At 35.6% G+C, this 22,566-nt stretch overlaps 1 pseudogene; it reads left to right on the top strand.

Moving 5' to 3' along the window:
- LOC149045662 (DDB1- and CUL4-associated factor 1-like) overlaps window positions 1-22,566 on the top strand; it is a 413,926-nt pseudogene that overhangs the window by 132,035 nt on the left and 259,325 nt on the right.

Here is a 22,566-nt window from a genome sequence, read left to right as displayed (position 1 = left end):
AGTTGGCTATTTTTTTATTTCTAAAGTGATAAAGGACCTATAGGTTTGTTTGTTTGTTTGTGTGGTTTCTATGGGGGGGGGGGGGGAGGGGGGAGAAAGGGGGGAGAGAGAGGAAACATTTAAGTGGCGATCTCTTAAAGAGCGGTCTAAGGCATTTCACATCGGAAAAAAAGTTGTGCCTCTAACTTTCCCCATTAAAACTTTGAATTGAGCTGAACAGCAAGACCGACGAATGGATAATTTTTTTTACAATTTTGATCCTCAAATGAGTTGTCTAAATAAATTCCATATCTAAATGAGTGAACATATCACTTTTCGTGAGGGAACCAGGAAAGCTGCGTTACGGTCTAATTTTTACCATTCGTCATGATGTGAAGAAAGACAAGAAAGAGGAAACCATTAACCTTCAGTTTCATTGAGGAGGCCTGGATCTGCAGAACAGGCGCAATTTTTCAGCGTTTTTCAGTCAAACGGAGGCGAGCGCGAGGCGAGCGTGAGAGCGAGTCACGCGCGATAGGAGGAGTGAAAAATAAACCACTAAAACACAACTGAATGAATAGCTAGGGAGGTTATGATTAGAATTAAATACTTAAAAATATGTCCGAATCATTGGGGAAAAAAAAAAAGGAATCCGGTCTCAGGGCCCTCAGGGCGGGAACACCTTCATGTAAAATATAGCTTATTGTTGCTTATTGTTCTTGTAACTTCCAAGCTAGCTCCAACAAAATTACTCAGCGGCCAGAAATTTATGTGACAAGTCACAAACACAACGTAAGATTAATTTAATTTTAGTTACATATCAGTTTACAAAAAAAAAAGTATTTAAATTGGATTTGATGCAAATTCTTGTGAAACGCCTATTTTAAAAGAAATAGGATTGATCTTAAACAAAAAGATCAGGGAATGGATAAACATACGTAGCACAATAAGTAGATACTTACCGTCTGTTGAGCATCAGTTGACATGAAAGAAAGAAAACAAAAATTGTTCAGTCAAGTGTTGTTAATAATTTTAGCTTAGTAATCATTAACTTACATTCCCAAAGATCGAGAAAAGGCCAGTAAAGCTGTGCTCATTCCAATTCGGATCATTATCAGGCAATATTTTCCACAGCTTTCACTCTCGACTAACTCTGAGAAAAACCTCCTTATTTGAATGTTGATGTGTTTATAAAAAAAAAGTTTGTTTTTACAATCCGTTGTGATATAAAGAAAGACAACAAAGAAGAAACGATGAACCCTTAGTTTCATTGAGAAAGCCTGGATCTGCAGAACAGGCTCAATTTTTTAGCGTTTTTCGGTCAAACGGAGGTAAGTGCGAGGCGAGCGCGAGAGCGGGCCACGTGTGCGAGAGGAGGAGTAAAAAATAAAAAAAAGCCACCAAAAACACCTGTACCCCTATGCACACCAAGATAGAAAAACCACGAAAAACATTTTGAGAATAGTGAATAGCTAGGGAGGTTATGATTAGAATTAAAATGTTTTTAAAAAATGTCAGAATCATTAAAAAAAAAAAGGAATCCGGTCTTAGGGCCCTTTTCCTTTTTTTAATAAGAAAATGGAACACCCCCTCATGTAAAATGAAGCTTATTATTTCTTAATGTTCTTGTAACTTCAAAGCTACCTCCAAAAAAATTACTCAGCTGCCCAAAAGTTATGTGACAAGCGACAAACACAACCTAAGATTAATTTAATTTTAGTCACATATCAATTAAAAAAAAATGATAAGTATTCAAATTGGATTTTATGCAAATACTAGTCAAAGGCCTATTTTAAAAGAAATAGGATTGATCTTAAACAACAAGATCAGGGAATGGATAAACATACGTAGCACAATAAGTAGATACTTACACCCTGTTGAGCATGAGTTGAAATGAAAGAAAGAAAACAACAACTCTTCAGTGAAGTGTTGTTAATAATTTTAGCTTAGTAATCATTTACTTACATTCCCAGGGAAAAGGCCTGTAAAGCTGTGTTCGTTCCAATTCGGATTATTATCAGGCAACATTTTCCACAGCTTTTAATCTCGACTAACACTGAGAAAAACCTTATCTGAATGTTGATGTGGTTTTTAAAAAAAGTTTGTTTTTACCATCCGTTTTGATATGAAGAAAGACAAGAAAGAGAAAACCATGAAACCTTAGTTTTATTGAGAAAGCCTGGATCTGCAGAACAGGCGCAATTTTTTAGCGTTTTTCGATCAAACGGAGGTAAGCGCGAGGCGAGCGCGAGAGCGGGCCACGTGTGCGAGAGGAGGAGTAAAATATAAAAAAAATCCACCAAAAAACACCTGTACCCCTATGTACACCAAGATAGAAAAACCACGAAAAACATTTTGAGAATAGTGAATAGCTAGGGAGGTTAAGATAAGAATTAAAATACTTTTAAAAAATGTCAGAATCATTAAAAAAAAGAAAAAAGGAATCCGGTCTCAGGGCCCTTTTCCCTTTTTAATATAATGGAACACTCTCGTGTAAAATGTAGCTTATTGTTGCTTATTGTTCTTGTAACTTCCAAGCTACCTCCTGAACAAAATTACTCAGCGGCCAGACATTTATGTGACAAGTCACAAACACAAGGTAGATTACTTTAATTTTAGTTACATATCAGTTTTAAAAAAATGATAAGTATTCAAATTGAATTTTATGCAAATACTAGTCAAAAGCCTATTTTATAAGAAATAGGATTGATCTTAAACAAAAAGATCAGGGAATGGATAAACATACGTAGCACAATAAGTAGATACTTACCGTCTGTTGAGCATTAGTTGACATGAAAGAAAGAAAACAACAATTTTTCAGTCAAGTGTCGTTAATAGTTTTAGCTCAGTAATCGTTAACTTACATCCCCAGGGATAAGGCCAGTAAAGCTGTGTTCGTTCCAATTCGGATTATTATCAGGCAATATTTTCCACAGCTTTTACTGTCGACTAACTCCGAGAAAAACCTTCTTATCTGAATGTTGATGTGGTTATAAAAAAAAAGTTTGTTTTTACCATTCGTTTTGATATGAAGAAAAACAAGAAAGAGAAAACCACGAAGCATTAGTTTCATTGAGGAGGCCTGGATCTGCAGAACAGGCGCAACTTTTCAGTGTTTTTCGGTCAAACGGAGGTAGGTGCGAGGCGAGCGGGAGAGGAGGAATGAAAAAAAAAAAGCCACGAAAAACACCTGTACCCCTATGCACACCAAGATAGAAAAACCACGAAAAACATTTTGAGAATAGTGAATAGCTAGGGAGGTTATGATTAGAATTCAAATACTTTTAAAAAATGTCAGAATTATTGAAAAAGAAAAAAAGGAATCCGGTCTCAGGGCCCTCTTTTCGTTTTTTTAATAACAAAATGGAACACCCTCAAGTAAAAAGTAGCTTAATATTTCTTATTGTTTTTTTAACTTCAAAGCTTTCCAACAAAATTACTCAGCTGCCCCAAAGTTATGTGACAAGCGACAAACACAACGTTGGATTAATCTAATTTTAATTACATATCAGTTTAAAAAAATGATAAGTATTCAAATTGGATTTTATGCAAATACTGGTCAAAAGCCTATTTTATAAGAAATAGGATTGATCATCAACAACAAGATCAGGGAATGGAGAAACATACGTAGCACAATAAGTAGATACTTACCGTCTGTTTAGCATCAGTTGACATGAAAGGAGGGAATCAAAATTGTTCATTGAAGTGTCGTTAATAATTTTAGCTCAGTAATCATTAACTTACATTCCCAGGGAAAAGGCCAGTAAAGCTGAGTTCGTTCCAATTCGGATTATTATCAAGCAATATTTTCCACAGCTTTTACTCTCGACTAACACTGAGAAAAACCTCCTTATCTGAATGTTGATGTGGTTATTAAAAAAAAGGTTTGTTTTTACCATTCGTTTTGATATGAAGAAAGCCAAGAAAGAGAAAACCATGAAGAATTAGTTTCATTGAGGAGGCCTGGATCTACAGAACAGGCGCAATTTTTCAACCTTTTTCAGTCAAACGGAGGTAAGCGCGAGGCGAGGGCGAGAGCGGGTCACGTGCGAGAGGAGGACTAAAAAATTAAAAAAAGCCACGAAAAAACATCTGTACCCCTAAGTACACCAAGATAGAAAAACCACGAAAAACATTTTGAGAATAGTGAATAGCTAGGGAGGTTATGATTAGAATTCAAATACTTTAAAAAAATGCCAGAGTTATTGAAAAAGAAAAAAAGGAATCCGGTCTCAGGGCCCTCTTTTCGTTTTTTTAATAACAAAATGGAACACCCTCAAGTAAAAAGTAGCTTAATATTTCTTATTCTTCTTTTAACTTCAAAGCTTTCCAAAAAAATTACTCAGCTGCCCCAAAGTTATGTGACATGCGACAAACACAACGTTGGATTAATCTAATTTTAATTACATATCAGTTTTAAAAAAAATGATAAGTATTCAAATTGGATTTATGCAAATACTAGTCAAAAGCCTATTTTAAAAGAAATAGGATTGATCTTCAACAACAAGATCAGGGAATGGAGAAACATACGTAGCACAATAAGAAGATACTTACTCCCTGTTGAGCATCAGTTGACATGAAAGAAAGAAAACAACAATTGTTCAGTCAAGTGTTGTTAATAATTTTAGCTTAGTAATCATTTACTTACATTCCCAGGGAAAAGGCCTGTAAAGCTGTGTTCGTTCCAATTCGGATTATTATCAGGCAATATTTTCCACAGCTTTTAATCTCGACTAACACTGAGAAAAACCTTATCTGAATGTTGATGTGGTTTTTAAAAAAAGGTTGTTTTTACCATCCGTTTTGATATGAAGAAAGACAAGAAAGAGAAAACCATGAAACCTTAGTTTCATTGAGGAGGCCTGGATCTGCAGAACAGGTGCAATTTTTCAACGTTTTTCGGTCAAAGGGAGGCAAACGCGAGGTGAGCGCGAGAGCGAGTCACGCGCGAGAGAAGAAGTAAAAAATAAAAAAAAAATTAAAAAAAGGCGCGAAAAAACACCTGTACTCCTATGCACACCAAGATAGAAAAACCACAAAAAACATTTTGAGAATAGTGAATAGCTAGGGAGGTTATGATTAGAATTCAAATTCTTTAAAAAAATGTCAGAATCATTTTAAAAAAAAAAGGAAATCGGTCTCAGGGCCCTTTTCCTTTTTTTTTATAACAAATTGAAACACCCTCATGTAAAATGTAGCTTATTATTTCTTATTGTTCTTGTAATTTCCAAGCTAGGTCCAACAAAATTACTCAGCTGCCCGAAAGTTATGTGATAAGTGACAAACACAACGTCAGATTAATCTCATTTTTATTACATATCAGTTAAAAAAAAATGATAAGTATTCAACTTGGATTTTATGCAAATACTAGTCAAAGGCCTATTTTAAAAGAAAGAGGATTGATCTTAAACAACAAGATCAGGGAATGGATAAACATACGCAGCACAATAAGTAGATACTTACACCCTGTTGAGCATCAGTTGACATGAAAGAAAGAAAACAACAATTGTTCAGTCAAGTGTCGTTAATGATTTTAGCTTAGTAATCATTAACTTACATTCCCAAGGAAAAGGCCAGTAAAGCTGAGTTCGTTCCAATTCGGATTACTATCAAGCAATATTTTCCACAGCTTTTACTGTCGACTAACTCCGAGAAAAACCTCCTTATCTGAATGTTGATGTAGCTATTAAAAAAAGTTTGTTTTTACCATTCGTTTTGATATGAAGAAAGCCAAGAAAGAGAAAACCATAAAGTTTGATTTTCATTGAGGAGGCCTGGATCTGCAGAACATGCGCAATTTTTCAACCTTTTTTGGTCAAACGGAGGTAAGCACGAGGCGAGGGCGAGAGCGGGTCACGTGCGAGAGGAGGACTAAAAAATAAAAAAAGCCACGAAAAAACATCTGTACCCCTATGCACACCAAGATAGAAAAACCACGAAAAATATTTTAAGAATAGTGAATAGCTTGGGAGGTTATGATTAGAATTCAAATACTTTTAAAAAATGTCAGAATTATTGAAAAAGAAAAAAAGGAATCCGGTCTCAGGGCCCTCTTTTCGTTTTTTTAATAACAAAATGGAACACCCTCAAGTAAAAAGTAGCTTAATATTTCTTATTGTTCTTTTAACTTCAAAGCTTTCCAGCAAAATTACTCAGCTGCCCCAAAGTTATGTGACATGCGACAAACACAACGTTAGATTAATCTAGTTTTAATTACATATTAGTTTTAAAAAAATGATAAGTATTCAAATTGGATTTTATGCAAATACTAGTCAAAGGTCTATTTTAAAAGAAATAGCATTGATCTTCAACAACAAGATCAGGGAATGAATAAACATACGTAGCACAATAAGTAGATACTTACACCCTGTTGAGCATCAGTTGACATGAAAGAAAGAAAACAACAACTCTTCAGTGATGTGTTGTTAATAGTTTTAGCTTAGTAATCATTAACTTACATCCCCAGGGATTGGGAAAAGGCCAGTAAAGCTGTGTTCGTTCCAATTCGGATTATTATCAGGCAATATTTCCCACAGCTTTTAATCTCGACTAACACTGAGAAAAACCTCCTTATCTGAATGTTGATGTGGTTTTTGAAAAAAGTTTCTTTTTACCATCTGTTTTGATATGAAGAAAGACAAGAAAGAGAAAACCATGAACCATTAGTTTCATTGAGGAGGCCTGGATTTGCAGAACAGGTGCAATTTTTCAACGTTTTTCGGTCAAAGGGAGGCAAACGCGAGGCGAGCGCGAGAGCGAGTCACGCGCGAGAGAAGGAGTAAAAAACGAAAAAAAAAGCAACGAAAAAACACCTGTACCCCTATGTACACCAAGATAGAAAAATTACGAAAAAACATTTTGAGAATAGTGAATAGCTAGGGAGGGTATGATTAGAATTCAAATACTTTAAAAAAATGTAAGAATCATTTAAAAAAAAAAGGAAATCGGTCTCAAGGCCCTTTTCCTTTTTTTTTTTTATAACAAATTGAAACACCCTCATGTAAAATGTAGCTTATTATTTCTTATTGTTCTTGAAACTTCCAAGCTAGCTCCAACAAAATTACTCAGCTACCCGAAAGTTATGTGATAAGTGACAAACACAACGTTAGATTAATCTAATTTTAATTACATATCAGTTTAAAAAAAATGATAAGTATTCAAATTGGATTTTATGCAAATACTAGTCAAAGGCCTATTTTAAAAGAAATAGGACTGATCTTAAACAACAAGATCAGGGAATGGAGAAACATACGTAGCACAATAAGTAGATACTTACACCCTGTTGAGCATTAGTTGACATGAAAGAAAGAAAACAACAATTGTTCGGTCAAGTGTAGTTAATAGTTTTAGCCTAGTAATCATTAACTTACATTCCCAGGGAAAAGGCCAGTAAAGCTGTGTTCGTTCCAATTCGGATTATTATCAGGCAATATTTTCCACAGCTTTTACTGTCGACTAACTCCGAGAAAAACCTTCTTATCTGAATGTTGATGTGGTTATAAAAAAAAGTTTGTTTTTACCATTCGTTTTGATATGAAGAAAGACAAGAAAGAGAAAACCATGAAGCATTAGTTTCTTTGAGGAGGCCTGGATCTGCAGAACAGGCGCAACTTTTCAGTGTTTTTCGGTCAAACGGAGGTAGGTGCGAGGCGAGCGGGAGAGGAGGAATAAAAAAGAAAAAAAAAAGCCACGAAAAACACCTGTACCCCTATGCACACCAAGATAGAAAAACCACGAAAAACATTTTGAGAATAGTGAATAGCCAGGGAGGTTATGATTAGAATTCAAATACTTTTAAAAAATGTCAGAGTTATTGAAAAAGAAAAAAAGGAATCCGGTCTCAGGGCCCTCTTTTCGTTTTTTTAATAACAAAATGGAACACCCTCAAGTAAAAAGTAGCTTAATATTTCTTATTGTTCTTTTAACTTCAAAGCTTTCCAACAAAATTACTCAGCTGCCCCAAAGTTATGTGACAAGCGACAAACACAACGTTGGATTAATCTAATTTTAATTACATATTAGTTTTAAAAAAATAATAAGTATTCAAATTGGATTTTATGCAAATACTAGTCAAAGGCCTATTTTAAAAGAAATAGGATTGATCTTCAACAACAAAATCAGGGAATGGAGAAACATACGTAGCACAATAAGTAGATACTTACACGCTATTGAGCATCAGTTGACATGAAAGAAAGAAAACAACAACTCTTCAGTGAAGTGTTGTTAATAGTTTTAGCTTAGTAATCATTAACTTACATTCCCAGGGAAAAGGCCAGTAAAGCTGTGTTCGTTCCAATTCGGATTATTTCAGGCAATATTTTCCACAGCTTTTACTCTCGACTAACTCCGAGAAAAACTACTTCATCTGAATGTTGATATGGTTATAAAAAAAAGTTTTTTTTTACCATCCGTTTTGATATAAACAAAAAGACAAGAAAGAGGAAACCATGAACCCTTAGTTTCATTGAGGAGGCCTGGATCTGCAGAACAGGCGCAGTTTTTCAGCGTTTTTCGGTCAAACGGAGGCAAGCAGGAAGCGACCGTGAGGTGTGAGCCACGCTTGAGAGGACCTGTGCCCCGCAGAACAGGCGCAATTTATTGCGTTTTTCCGACAAACAGAGGCAAGTAGGAAGCGAGCACGAAGATTGAGTCACGCACGGAAGGAGGAGTACAAAAAAAGAAAGGTAAAACCAGCTGTACCCTGTACCTATGCCAATTATTCAAGCTAATTTTTCCCTAAACACCGGCGGAGACTACAACAAACATGATTTTATGTCGAAGCAACATTTTCTCCAAAGAAATGACGGTTTCAAGTAAACATATGCTTCTATGCGAGCGAAAGCTATAAGAAGGTGATATATTTGAACGTAAGTAAATCTTTACAGTTATTTGGTGTTTTCAAATGCGTATGCGAACAAGTTTTGTAAACCTAGTGCGTCTGCTACCTTCGGAGGATAAATCTCATAAATGACATTTATCCCATCCCATTGTTGACAGTTGTTGTTGTTATTTTTTTTAAGATCAGTTCTGTTCGTTTTCCCAATTTACTTCTTTATGTGCTTGTAAATACATCATCGATGCATTTCCTTTGCCTATCCTTTACAGTTGGCTTGTTCGGAATGAAACGAAGGGCTTCTCGAATAGCTTCGTCCATAGAACATGATACGCTACGCTTTTGTTGAAAGATATTCAATTATCACATGATATTCACTGATCAATTTGATAGGAACGGTGGAAGTGTGGAAAGTATTTATTTTTTTGCGCTCTTCCCTCGCGCTCACCTAACGCTTGTCTCCGTTCGTCAATGGGACGCAAAAAAATTACGCCGGTTCTCCAAACAAGACAAGGCGTGGTGTGACATAGTCGGCAACAGGTTATCGATTAGAGAAAAAATTTTAAATATTGAACTACCAAGTTAAAAATGGAAATGATTACGAAGCACGAGGATATAATCTCTTGTCATGAAGTGAATGTGCTTGGAAACCTGAAGACTATCATTCGCAAAATACTTCGACACTTGGAACTGTTCGTGGCAAGCAGCTGAGGTGGAAAGATCTAAAAGGTCTTTGAACGTTTGAAGGTTAAAACTGAACTGTTTTTTCAACGGTTGATGATTAAACTTTGGGATGTTTGATGGCTGGCAGTTAAATCCATTGAGACCCTTCAAAGCGGACGCTTTGCCTGAATTACACCCGAAACTCATCTGGAGCCATGTATTGTAATTTTAATCATCGTATGACCCGTATGGACCCGCGCGCCCTTCCAAAAGTTTACCTGTCCAGCCCTCCCATCCAGTCGATAAGTACATTTTAAGTAATTTTTTTCCTCTTTCAAAGTTATGCTGTTTGCCAATATACCAAAAAAACTGACAACCAAAGACTCACGCACTACATAAAATTAATCTGCACTTTAGTTACATTAGGTTTACCTTTCCACAAAAAATCGCCGATATTTTATTATGTTTAAATGGCGACGATAAACGAAGATATATGCATTCGATTAAATCAAATTGAATGAATTAAAAAAAGGGAATAAAAATTTTAGTTGACTTATGTAAGCGGTCAAACCAAAAATGCTAAAGTGGGTTAATAAAAAATAATGGTTACTTACCGCCTTATTGTCACAAGGTCAGGTAAGATAATAAAAGAGAATAGAAAAGACAGTAAAATCATAAATCAGCAAATTGTGTCTGAATTAACAATCGTTTTAGTTCAACAGTTCACAACTCGAATAGACAATTAAAATCATACTCACATACTGTATTGAGCAGTAACCAGGGGCAGAAAAGTAACAAAAAATGTTAGTTTAAGTGAGGAAAGAGTAGTTTAAGAAAAAGAATGCAGTAATGTTAAAAACTAATCAATGAAACTAGTGCCCCATTCACACCAAAGCTTAAACATGTTTAAAAGTTGTTTTGTTAAACACAGTTTAATTTTTTTTTTCTTCATAGAAACTATTTAACCGAATATTTTTTACTTGAATGTAGCACATTGGAAATGCAAGTTAGCAAGTACTTGAATCCAATGGAAAATCAAGTTTTTCAGTTCTCTGTTTATAATTTTCATTCAGTGAAAACCAGTTTAACAAAACATGTTTTGCTGGTGTGAATGGGGTATAGGTTAAACACAAGGGATAAGAACTCGTATTACACTTTTGAAGGTTTATTGGTCTGGAGACTTAGAGGATGAATGACCAACAATTAAAGGTAACAATATAATAATATTTATGGGCAACTGTTTGATACGTGTCTTTCCGCTTGTTCACTGAGGGACAAAGTTGTTTTCGATCTTATAAGCGGACTTGTCAGCAATGGCATTTTTGTTGAATGGGAAGGAAGCTTGCAGTAATTGCCAGATTTTTATCTAATTTGCTTTTTTTCTAATTAGAAGTTTACTTAATGTCAGCATGAGCGGAGAAAAATGCCAATTTGAAAAAAAATATTCTGGTGTACTGTCGATGTTGTATTTTGATCATCCCTTTCTACATCGATATTTCAATTTTCTCAGTTTTCCCTCTCTGTTTACTTAAACCCAGTTCCCTGAAAGTTTTGTTCAATGCATTATCTTCTGCTGACATTGTGCTCTCTCTCTTTCTCTCTCTTCCCCCCCCTGTTCCCCTCTCTCCCTCTCTTGGCCCCCCCCCCCTTTCTCTTATGAAAATCTTCCGCACTCGTTGTTCTTAGTTGTCCACTAAACACAAGAAAGGCAGCGGCGCAGATGTGCCCGCAATGCAGCTGGTCATTCATACTTTAATCATAAGAATATTCTTAAACAAACAAACAAACAAACAAAAACGAACAAAAGGAGATGACAACGTATCATTATCCTTAAAGTAATTAGTTCTAAGCTTTCACCTACCGCCTGATGTATTTACATGTATTTGATCCACCGAAGGCGATATCGAGAGCAAAGAAAACGATAGGGATAAGCAGAATTCAAGTATTATAAAACATTGTTCAGTTCAACTAACATTTACAGTTAAAGTAGGCAATACTAACACACTTCCCATCAATCATCATATGGGACTGAAAGCTGGCCTCAGTTATTCTTCATCAACTGTTTTCGAGATATGTCATTTATTTTGCTATTACAACGAATGGTATAAGAACATCAAATTCTCATCCTCTTCCTCTCATCCTGTGTTTTGCTACTCACGCACGTTTGCAGTATTTAGGAATGTTATGGAAAGTGGAGCAGAAACAGATGTTATAACTAAATTATTAACTGCAGCAATCTAATCAAAAATCACTTACACGCTGGTGTATTTCACAAAGGCCGCACATGAGTGGAGAAAGCACAGAATGACAATTAAGTTAGGGAGATTAGATGAAAAATGAGTAGGCCAATAAATGAATTATGCATTGAATTAATTCGAAGCCTCAACATCGCCCACGGGGAACCCGTGGATCCGTTCAAATTTCAGCCCCCGGGACCAAAATTGTCTTTCAATACTGTACCCAAGTGCTGTACTTGATGGTAAATTTTTTTTAAAAGGCAAAATGAGCGATCCTGATATTCTATACATTGCCAAGCCCTATAAGCTAGACCTGGTAGACCTTTTCTCCGGAGCCATTCGTACCCAAAAGTGAACGAACGTTCCCCAACGGGGGAATGTTAAAGCCTTAAATTGATCGGCCCGTTAATCAATAACTGAAAGAAAAGCGAAGCCATTTAGTATTGAAACGTTTTTTTTTTATGCAATGTGGTGTAATTGAAAAAAGAAAAAGGAAGTACAATGTTTTTAAACGATTTTGATTTTCTTTCGGTGGAACAGAAGTAAGGAGAAGTCTTTCTTCAAGACCTTTAACGAAAGCAAGTTTCGTTAAGTTTAAGATAGTGACGCTTTGATATCTCCTTTGCAGAGAATAGGAAGGAAAGAAAAACCAAATCTTCAACATTGAATGGACTCAAATCCACGCTAACTTGCATTCAAAGTTAAATATGATGCCACAAGATAAAGCTATTTTTCAAATTTTAACAATCATTTGTTGTTCAAAACAATGCAAAAGCAAAATTAAGTGAGTCCTGAAGGGAGGCTAAAGTAAAATTATTCGTTAAGGTTTAGGATTCAGTGTGTGACCTTGAAACATGGCTTATTTTACAGGCCGAAACGCAAATCTCGACTTCTGAATGAAATATAACGCCTCCTGATCTTTTCTTTTGTTATTATTAGTTTTTAGCTGGTAAGAAGGGTACAGAATGGGAGTGGTTAGCAGCTTTTTGGTCATGTGACAGGTTAGAAGTAACATCTACATTATGAAATTGAAGTAGCACTTACTTCCTGATGTTTCCGAAGTGCAGTCCATGAAAAACATAGAGAAAGGAAAGAAAAGAAAATCACCGGACCGGCTATCACATTCCCGTGTTAACAAAGCATAGAAAAGTGGGAAGAGTAATGAGATATTTCCTATACAGTGCCAGAAATTTAATTAAAATATTTAAATGCTTTTCTTTTGGATATGCAGTTTTTATTATCATAGTGAATGATGCAGCTGAGTTAATCCTCCCCTGTGCTTTTTAAAAGTTCCCTAAAAATCAATATCAACGCCCTGACAGCAAAGGTGCGTACTGTTTTATATTTCATTCTCCTCCTGAAAAGGAAGAGCTATTGTAAGTCGTGTTGCAAAAACTTGGTGACCTGTGAGCATATTGTTATCCTGCTCGCCAGGGCAAAGAAAACAAATCCATTTTATACAAAAACAGGGGGCCTCGCCATCATGATGGAAACGTGAAAGACGTCAAACTATTTTCATTTCAAAACTTCATGGGAAAGCATAAAAACACATTTAATTACTTTTAGTAAATGTTTTGTATACTACTGACTGTCAACAGTAAGTTTCGATTTAAAAAAAAAAAACTTTCTAAAAAATTTCTCGCCCGCAAGCATGAATGCTTCAAACATGTAGCTGCTACACTTCTCTTTGACAAAAGTGTAATTATCATTGCACTGAAATAGTTACAGAAAAGTATAAATGACATAGAATAAGTAAGTGATTAAATAAGCGAACACATTGTTTTGCACTTAAAAGTTAAGAAATTAATAAAATATCCAAAAGATTACTTACTTTGAGCTAATATTTCCATGAAAATGTTTCGAACATTGAGAGAAAAGAAAATAATCTCAAATTATGTAGTAACCAAGATTTGTTTATTGCATTTGCAGTTGAAAGGAAAAAATAGCAACGACACACAACTAAATAAATAATAAAAATGAAATGGAAACTGAAGAAAAACATACTAAACTGTCGATAGTAACAACAATAAGAACAAGCTTAATTTTGCCTACTTGGTCCATATCATAGTTAAAGTTATTAATTATTCGATTCATTGAAAAAGAGAGAAGGAGGAGAGACAGCTCCGAATATTTGTTTGTATCTCGACCTGATTACCACAGCACAACTTGAACAGTTAGCCATCAGCCCATAGGAAAGGCGACTGCACTATTTGGACAACGGTGACAGTGATAATAAACTTACGACACTGCTGTTCATCTGAACCATCACCACAGTCATCTCTGCCAATGCAACGACTCCATTTACTAAGACACTTTCCATTAGCACAAGTGAACTCGTAGTCTGCACACTTTCCTGCATGATAATAAAAACAACTTAAATTCAAAGACAAAATATTGAGCCTATGTATTTAAGAAAAGGAAAAGAACAAACAAAACCTAAAATAATCCTAACAATTTAGACATACTTCTTAGCTCGGAAGTCAAAAACTATAGGACAGTAATTTTCATCTCCGAGGTTATGCCTTTGCCTCAAAATTCTCCCCTGCTAAATATGTTTGAACCGATAAGCAGACCAATAAGCAAGCTCTTGCTAACACAGATTCCCTTTCTAAATTTTAATCCCTGTCGTCTACAGAAAGGAGAAAGTTGCCGCTGACCCTTGGTCTCTCTGTGTCAGTTTTTCTTCTTTTGACTTTTAGACTAATTTTGAAAAAAAGGAAGAGACGAGGACTCGACTTTATCCTTTTTTTGATAACATGAATATCCGTGAATTTCAGCTGTCTTGACAGAAAGGCTTATAAAGGCTTGTAAATATATATGGAAATCGATGAACATGTTTGATTAGTTTCTTTCCTCCATATCTCATACAGCCTCCCTATCAAGCAGGAGATGACCAGCTAACTTTGGTTTTTGTTCCGTTTTTGTCGTTGCAATCCACCTATTGAAATCATTTTTTTAATACTTCAAAGATCCTCGATCTTAGATTTTGTATTGATGGTTACATGTAAATCAAATAAATACAAGCGACGTGTACAAAATATGCCATTCCTTCAATGCGGTTATCCGAGCAATATTACAAGGAAACAACACAAAGATAGATTTAGATTTCTGATACTTACGGCCAGCTAATTGGCGCAGGTAAAACATGAAAGAAAAGGAAAAGTTACTCAACTGGTCTATTAGTATCATCCCAATACCGTTAAGCTCTATGAAATTTTGGTTATGGCGCACTGGCGACAAAGTTTACGTGTAAAAGAAAAATTTATTGGTAAGCTCTACATTAGCAATTTAACATCCAGACATAGTTTGAAGCTACACTGGTTTGCAGATTTAATGAATGTAACCGAAGAAGTTACAATTCATAGACCCAACGTTTCGACACTCCTGTCTAGTGCCTTCATCAGGGGTGATCTAAACGCTGCAACAAGAGGTCCTTTTATATGATCACTAATTAGCGGCCTTTTTTTTTCTTTTTTTTACAGAGTTTAAGACAGCATACGTATTCTTGTCATTGAGCAAAGACAAAGCTTTGTCGTGATATTGCTGTTTGTCCATAACCACAACACAATTACCCTTGTCAGCTCTTGATAAAAGGGAACCAGCGACTGGTTTTGCTGTTATTCCTTACATACAGGGTGTTACTGAACCTATCAAGAGAATTTTGAATAGCCACAACGTTAAAGTTGCTCAAAAACCTTTTCAGACTTTGGGGCATATTTTCGCCAAACCTAAGGATCCTGTCACGAAAGAACAACGAACCGACGCCATTTATTCTATTCCTTGCAATGACTGTGATAACGAATACATCGGACAGACCAAACGCCAGTTTGGTACACGGTTAAAAGAGCACCAAAAAGCGGTTTTTCTTTGCAAAAAGGAAAATTCAGCTTTATCGGAGCATACTTGCCTAACCAACCATACAATTGGGTGGGATAATTCTAAAATTATCACTACTAATCGGCGTTACCACCAGCGCCTTTGTTTGGAGGCTTGGCATATTAACTCCGCCCACGCTCCTTTAAATCGTGACGATGGCGGTCTGCTTCCTGACGCCTATTTACACCTCGTCAGAAAAAAAAGGCCGCTAATTAGTGATCATATAAAAGGACCTCTTGTTGCAGCGTTTAGATCACCCCTGATGAAGGCACTAGACAGGAGTGTCGAAACGTTGGGTCTATGAATTGTAACTTCTTCGGTTACATTCATTAAATCTGCAAACCAGTGTAGCTTCAAACTATGTCTGATTGTCCACCTGGTTGCCGTGTGAACTTTAATATAATTTAGCATCTCCTGTGTTGCGACCGTTCGCGTTTTCGCGTTTTCGTGGTCAATTAATACAGTCAATTAAGGCAATGTCGATGGGCGCATGTCTATATTTCTAGAAAAGCTTTTTATCAATTTATTTGCTAACGCTTGGGGAACTCAATATACTCGAGAAATCCCGAAGTATTCATTCACTGCATGAATGCGTAATAATGGTTGGTTATGTTGCAAAGTACAAATCATAATTTCCGGTCTCCCAATTAATGCATTTGATTTTTTCCAACGGTAAGATACAAAAGGAGTTATCTCGTATATGAAATCGCCGCTATCTCATTCAACTAGTTGCAGTTTATTTCATTCGATTTTAAAGTGACTTTGGCCATCACAAGAACCGTCGTCATGCCATTAAAGTTCTTAATCTAAAGATGGCCCAATGTGACGGCATTCAACCAATAGCCAGTTCAGTTTTGTAAAACTACCTCTGCATGTGATTTACGTCACATCTTTATTTCGCTGTGTTGGAGGTGTTCTTGCAAATGAGGTGTTCTGGGAAAATATAGATTTTTTTCTATATTTTTGAAAAGAGAGTCAGCCTTCCAATTTCATATTACTTTTTGAGAATAGCATTTTTACGCTAAGCTCATATAAAGAATAAGAAGATGTACAGAAGTAGAAGTTACCTATCTACCACAGTACTTACTGCATTGTTAGTCTGATCCATCACTACAGTCAGTGATCCCATCGCAGCGTTCAGACGCGTGGATACACTTTTGTTGATTTGCACAAGCAAACTCATCGCCTCGACAAGTACCTAGCAGATGATTAAAAGAAACGCACGAACCGTGACAAAACGTTAGCACTTCATGTACATTTTTACCAAAAATATATAATGAATATTAAGGGCTACTTCACGACTTGAGCAGCTTACTTTTAGTGATTGATTTTTTTGTGATTGGCATTTTGCAGTGACTTTTCATCGAAGACAAAGTTTGACAACCATCAACTACCACTTTATATTTCAAATTCTGTATTTAATACTCTTTTCGTTGACTCATAGCTTCTGAAAGTTTAGTTAAAAACAAAAAAACAAAAAACATCATACGCAATTCAGAAGTTTAGTGATTCGCCAGTATGTGATGAGATTTACTTTAACCATCATTGTTATTGTTACCATCATTAAAAATAAACATTTATTGTCCGATGAAATTTTCATGGAAACGTTTGAAGATGGTGAGTTTTTAATGAAATGTCGCAAATATCAGTAAGACACGCCTCAATCATGGCGAGCTTCTTACCTGAGATTTAAATTTTTTCTCATTATTTTTTTTAAATTTAACGCCATCATGAGATGTTGAATGGTTTAGACCGGTTGTTACAAGTACTTAGTGTATCAGTTCTGTCAAAATTTGGAGTAACGGGTTAAGTACTCCAAGGTCCCCTTCAGATACAGAAAAGCCTGTTCAGAATAGGGTTGGAATTTGTAATACGTCTATCGTGCCAAACTTCTTTTGGTTATAAGGTTTCATAGGGAATCACTCGGTTGACTCGAAGTTAAACATTACAAAATGGCAGTAGCAACATACTCGCAGATGTGCAGGGGACGGCTACCAGCATGAGCAGTAGAACAACCTGGGGATTCATGACAATCTTTGTGGAAACAAAAAAAAAGGTAAAAAATAATCAAAATCGAATGTAATTAGTCAAATCGCTCCTTTTTTGGTAGGAAAGTAAGCAATCCGCTGATTGTTGTGCTGCTTAGTTAAGTACTCCCACCGATAAAGGAACGACAGGCTGTCTGAGACTGCATGTAGTTACTGATATAGCTTCTGATGCAGCACAATGACCAATTGACTTTCAACCAATAATTCAAAGGTAAAAAATAATCATATAAATAATGAAAATGATAGCAATAGTAATAAAAATTCATAGAGGGGTAGCTCGAAAACCTAACGGTTCCCCCAGCCTCTAGGCTCCAAAATGATACAACTATGTTTATTTTGCCTGTTCATTATAATCACTTTTCCTATTTCATTGTAATTCCATTTTTGTGAGAAATAGAGACTTGTTGTTTTTGTTGTTGTTGTAGTAGTTATAATAATGATAATGATGATAATGATACTACTATACACTGCACGAAAAAACGGATTTACAACCGTAGCAAAATCGTAGTAAATGAAAAGTAAATACCACATTTGATAGACTTTGTTCATATTTGCTCAGATGCAATTTTTTTAATTGCATTATATTTGCACGCAAAGCAAAGATGGTAAATACCGCATTTACTCAATGTTCACATACCATAGCAAATGTAAAGAAAAGCTGCACATTTGCGACAACTTTTCTGTTGCAGCAAAGGCAAGTTAAATTGTTAAATTTGCTGTGCGAAATGATGGATTTACATGTGTAGCAAATACTATCTTTAAACTGCTTTGATCGTACTCGCACGTAAGTCAAACTCTGTGTTTGCACCACAATTACAAGTAAAGCAAAGACGTTTAATATTGCCTTTACTCCATATTTACATTGACAGCAAATGCGAAACAAAAGAAATGTTTCATTCGCTTTGATGACCTTTGCACAAAAAGTAAACTTCATGTTTGCAGATATTTACATAGCGTAGCAAATGAGAAAAAAATTCAACTTTACTGCGGCAGTAAATACCAGGTAAATGAATAAATTTACTGCACGAAAGGACGGATTTGCACGGATGCCAAAGACTATATTTGCCTCGCTTTGGTCATGTTTGCGGCGAAGTCAAATGTCATGTTTGACCATTGTTTGCAAGGAAGCATCGCAGGCAGAATTCTAAATTTGCTTATTCTTTACATATCCTGTAAAAATATGTGTAAGTGAACATTTGCTGAAACTTTGTTGTGGCAAAGATACACGTTTACGCCTTATTTGTTCCATGTACAAACGCAATTAAATATTTCATTTTTGAACAGTTTTGCTCATTAAGGCAGAAGTAAACGTTAACACATATTTGCTCAACGGGGTGGAATCAGAAAGAAATAAGAAACGAAACAAAATGCAAGTATGTCCAGCACCATGCAAATGTTTACTACATTATGAAATGAAAATTAGATCCAAGTCACATATTGTTAAATGGTAAACAGCTTGCACTTGTAACAATTTGAAAAAGTACTAAAGTATGTAAATAGTAACTAATCGCATATAGAATCGTAAATAGTAACGAATAGCATTTAAATAGTAACTGAAAACTCGTATGTCGACATAGATACTCTAATTAATAAGATGAAAGATTAATGACTGACTGTAATTATGTTTAGCCTGTAGTTTTTCTATTTACATATTATCCTAATACCTAGATGTTTGTAAGCATGAAGATTAATGTCTACATGTTGTAATTGTATGTGAATATTTATTGTATAAAATTGTGTAAAATTATTTGTCTACAGTCTGGCTTGCCACGATTAGCTCTTCACTATTTGCAAGCCAGCCTAGTAATAACCATCTAATGTAAACAAATTAAACTTGAAACTTGAACTTGAAACGAATCATAATCAAGAATGCCTACACCTACATATAATGCTTTTGATTTGCTAATTGGTCTGTCTCTGATCACCTTGGAATTAATAAATATTATAAATATCTTGAAATACAAGTCAAATATTGGCACATTGTAAACAGCTTAATAAGAATGCCTGAAACACCTCATGCTCTTGATTTGTCAACAGGTCATCACCAAGGAATCAATAAATATTATAAATATCTTCAAATACTCTTCAAATATTGTTACATGGTAAAAATTAAGCTACACAATTTGAAACAGTAAGCCTACCTAAAAATACCTAAAATATTAAATGCTTTCAATTTGTTAACTGATCTTCAAAAATTTTGTACTAGATATGATAAGTCATAGCATGGCTGATGTAATTCTCCCATTTTGCAATTCATGAGTCAGTTCAATGTAAATTTGAAAAATTAAGGACAGTAGAACAGCTTCACTTAGCTTTTAGATGAAGCTGTCACATAACAAGAAATGACAGCATTCAATCAATTACACATACATGTAGCTTTTAGGAAATATTTGAAGACTAAGTTGCTACTACATAGAAACAGCACCCTTCATTGAACTGAATTTTCATTTCAAAACCTGAGTTCCTGTACATGTATTTCAGTGGAGGGATAAAACAATTATTTGTACATGTATATTGCTTGATCATCAATTGCAAGTCTTCTATATCAAGGCTAAATAATTAACATTTCATTCTCCTTTCTCCAAAATTACTTCCCTTTAAGTTAATTTTGTTTTCTTAGCCAAAAATGCAGAAAAAATACCAATGAATAAGGTGATTTACATGAGAAATTTCAGCCTGATTAGGGGGCTGGAATTTTGTTGTGATTACATGACCAAATGCAAATCTTTTCTCCTTTGCAACTGCCAGCTTCAGTGATCTCGTTACATTGAAAAAAACAATCACTACATATGTCCAAGGTCCCATTTCACCCTGGGCTGAAATTCCATTCCAATTACATGGGCTTTTTGGAGCTTTTTCATCCTCGCATCCTGGGCTGAAATCTCAGCCACTTCTAACTAAGCTGAAAGTCACCATGTAATCACCCCCTTAGAAATAAGGTTACATATACAAAAGGAGGGCAGAAAGTACCAATTATGCCAGTGCAAAGGGATCAGCATCATCAGGAGCAAGGCGGCTCGAGATTATGCCTGTACGATGCCTTTCTACTAACATATTAGCACCTTTTGCACTCCTTCTGTGTGTTGACTTTCGGTCAAGACTGTGCATGACCTGAGTTAGTGTAGGACTCCGCCACTGAAGTGAGCTTACACAAAAAACTTTCTTCTTTGGCCTCTCTGAGTCTGAGCTTTCATAGCCATGCTCACTGTTCGACTCGCCCTCCTCAGATTCTGACATAGAATGTTCCGATGACATATAGTCTATGGTCATGAACTTCATGTACTGATCTTTGTCTTCTGCAGCTAAAGATGTAGAAAGGTTGAGAGCTTTCACTCTCTGGTTCTTTTTCTGTATTAAAATAAATTAAACAAAATTGTTCACAATTACACTTAATATGAAAGTCACAAATAGAAAAGGTTTGGGTTGAAATTAGCTTATTGATTCTACCCAGCAGAGCTCTTACAGATACTGGGTCTTGTTTAAAGCATTGCAATGGTGTTCAACAGCAGAAAAACTCAAAACAGCTTGAATTTTGAATATTATTTACCGTATTTAGACGGCTTCGGGCTCTCTGTTGCTTTAATACATCCTGAGCTGCATTTCTTGATTTGTTTACCTCTTGTCGTCTCTTAGTTTGGAAATGGACACGCATAGCAGCTAAAAAAGAGTAATGTTGTCTTGTTGAAACATGGTAAAGGGTAATTTGCTTTAAATTTTTAACCATTTTAACACTTATTATTAGGTTTATGTTATTATTAGGTTTACCGTTTTAATATCCTTACGTAAAGATTATTTAGTTCCCAGACCAGGGGAGTAAATATAGCAGAATCCAAAAGATGGTTTCATACCTGTCAAGCTGATCGGTCGATATTTTCCAAGTTTCAGATTCCGGGGAACATTTTTGCAGGTTTGTTCTGTTAATGAACAGTTTGAAAAATTCAGAAGACAAGTGTCAGAGAAAATCTGGACAAATGACAGAAAGTGATGGACCAAAAAGTAAGACATTTCCTGTAAAATTCAGAAACGACAATTTCGGTAAACATTGTATGAAAACGAGATCCCCATGCTTCTCCATACCTCACACAGAAAAACTGCCTCAACTTGTCCGGGTAATCATCTGGTGATGAGCCTTCAAAGAAGGAAACGTAAAATCATAAAAGAACTTGTAACTGTTTAAGTAACTTGCGTGTACCTTTCTGAACTTCAGTTGTGGTACTCTAATTTCCTCCTAAGCACTTCAAAAAATTTATCAAACTAGAATCAAAAGTTAAGGAGGGAAAAATACAATGGAAGTCATTCATTTGTCATGATTATTTTTGGTCGCTAAAGGTGAACCATTCCAAATAAGATCACAGCCGACCGAGTTGCAACGTAAAAAAGACTGGTTAGAGGTCAATAACAACTAGGCATTCCTCGCGAATTTTGATAATAGCCTGGGACTTAGCGCGTCTTGTGTTGGAACTCGCCATGTGACCAATCGTCGTAAATATAGTTTACACACAGGAATTACATCTGACGTTGATACAGTCAACAAAATCACTTTCAGTAATATCAGAGTAATTATGCCGAGAAAAGCGAGATCACTTTCGAAGAGGAAGACCATGTAATCCTGTATCATTATATCTTTCGGATCAAAAATGGCGGGCTTTTCAATCTTCGAAACTCTACACGTTGTGGATTCGTTGTGGTAAACTGTCTATTTGTTTTGGCCATGGCTGCATTGGATAGCACCTCTGAACTCAGTAATCTTTTGGATACTTGGCGAAAGGAAGATCAGGATAATGCATCACCCGTTAAAACACTAAAAAGGTTGGTGAAGTGTAATAGTGTCCTGCATAGCATCATGTTTATAAATAGAATGAGAGATGGTAAGTTTTGAACTCAGTAAAGAAATAAAGAAAGATGTTTTTCATCTTGTCATGTGTGTAGG

The sequence above is a fragment of the Pocillopora damicornis genome, chromosome 5 (assembly GCF_964200805.1).
Source record: "Pocillopora damicornis chromosome 5, jaPocDami1.2, whole genome shotgun sequence".
NCBI lineage: Eukaryota > Metazoa > Cnidaria > Anthozoa > Scleractinia > Pocilloporidae > Pocillopora > Pocillopora damicornis.
This window is presented reverse-complemented; position numbering and strand designations above follow the sequence as displayed.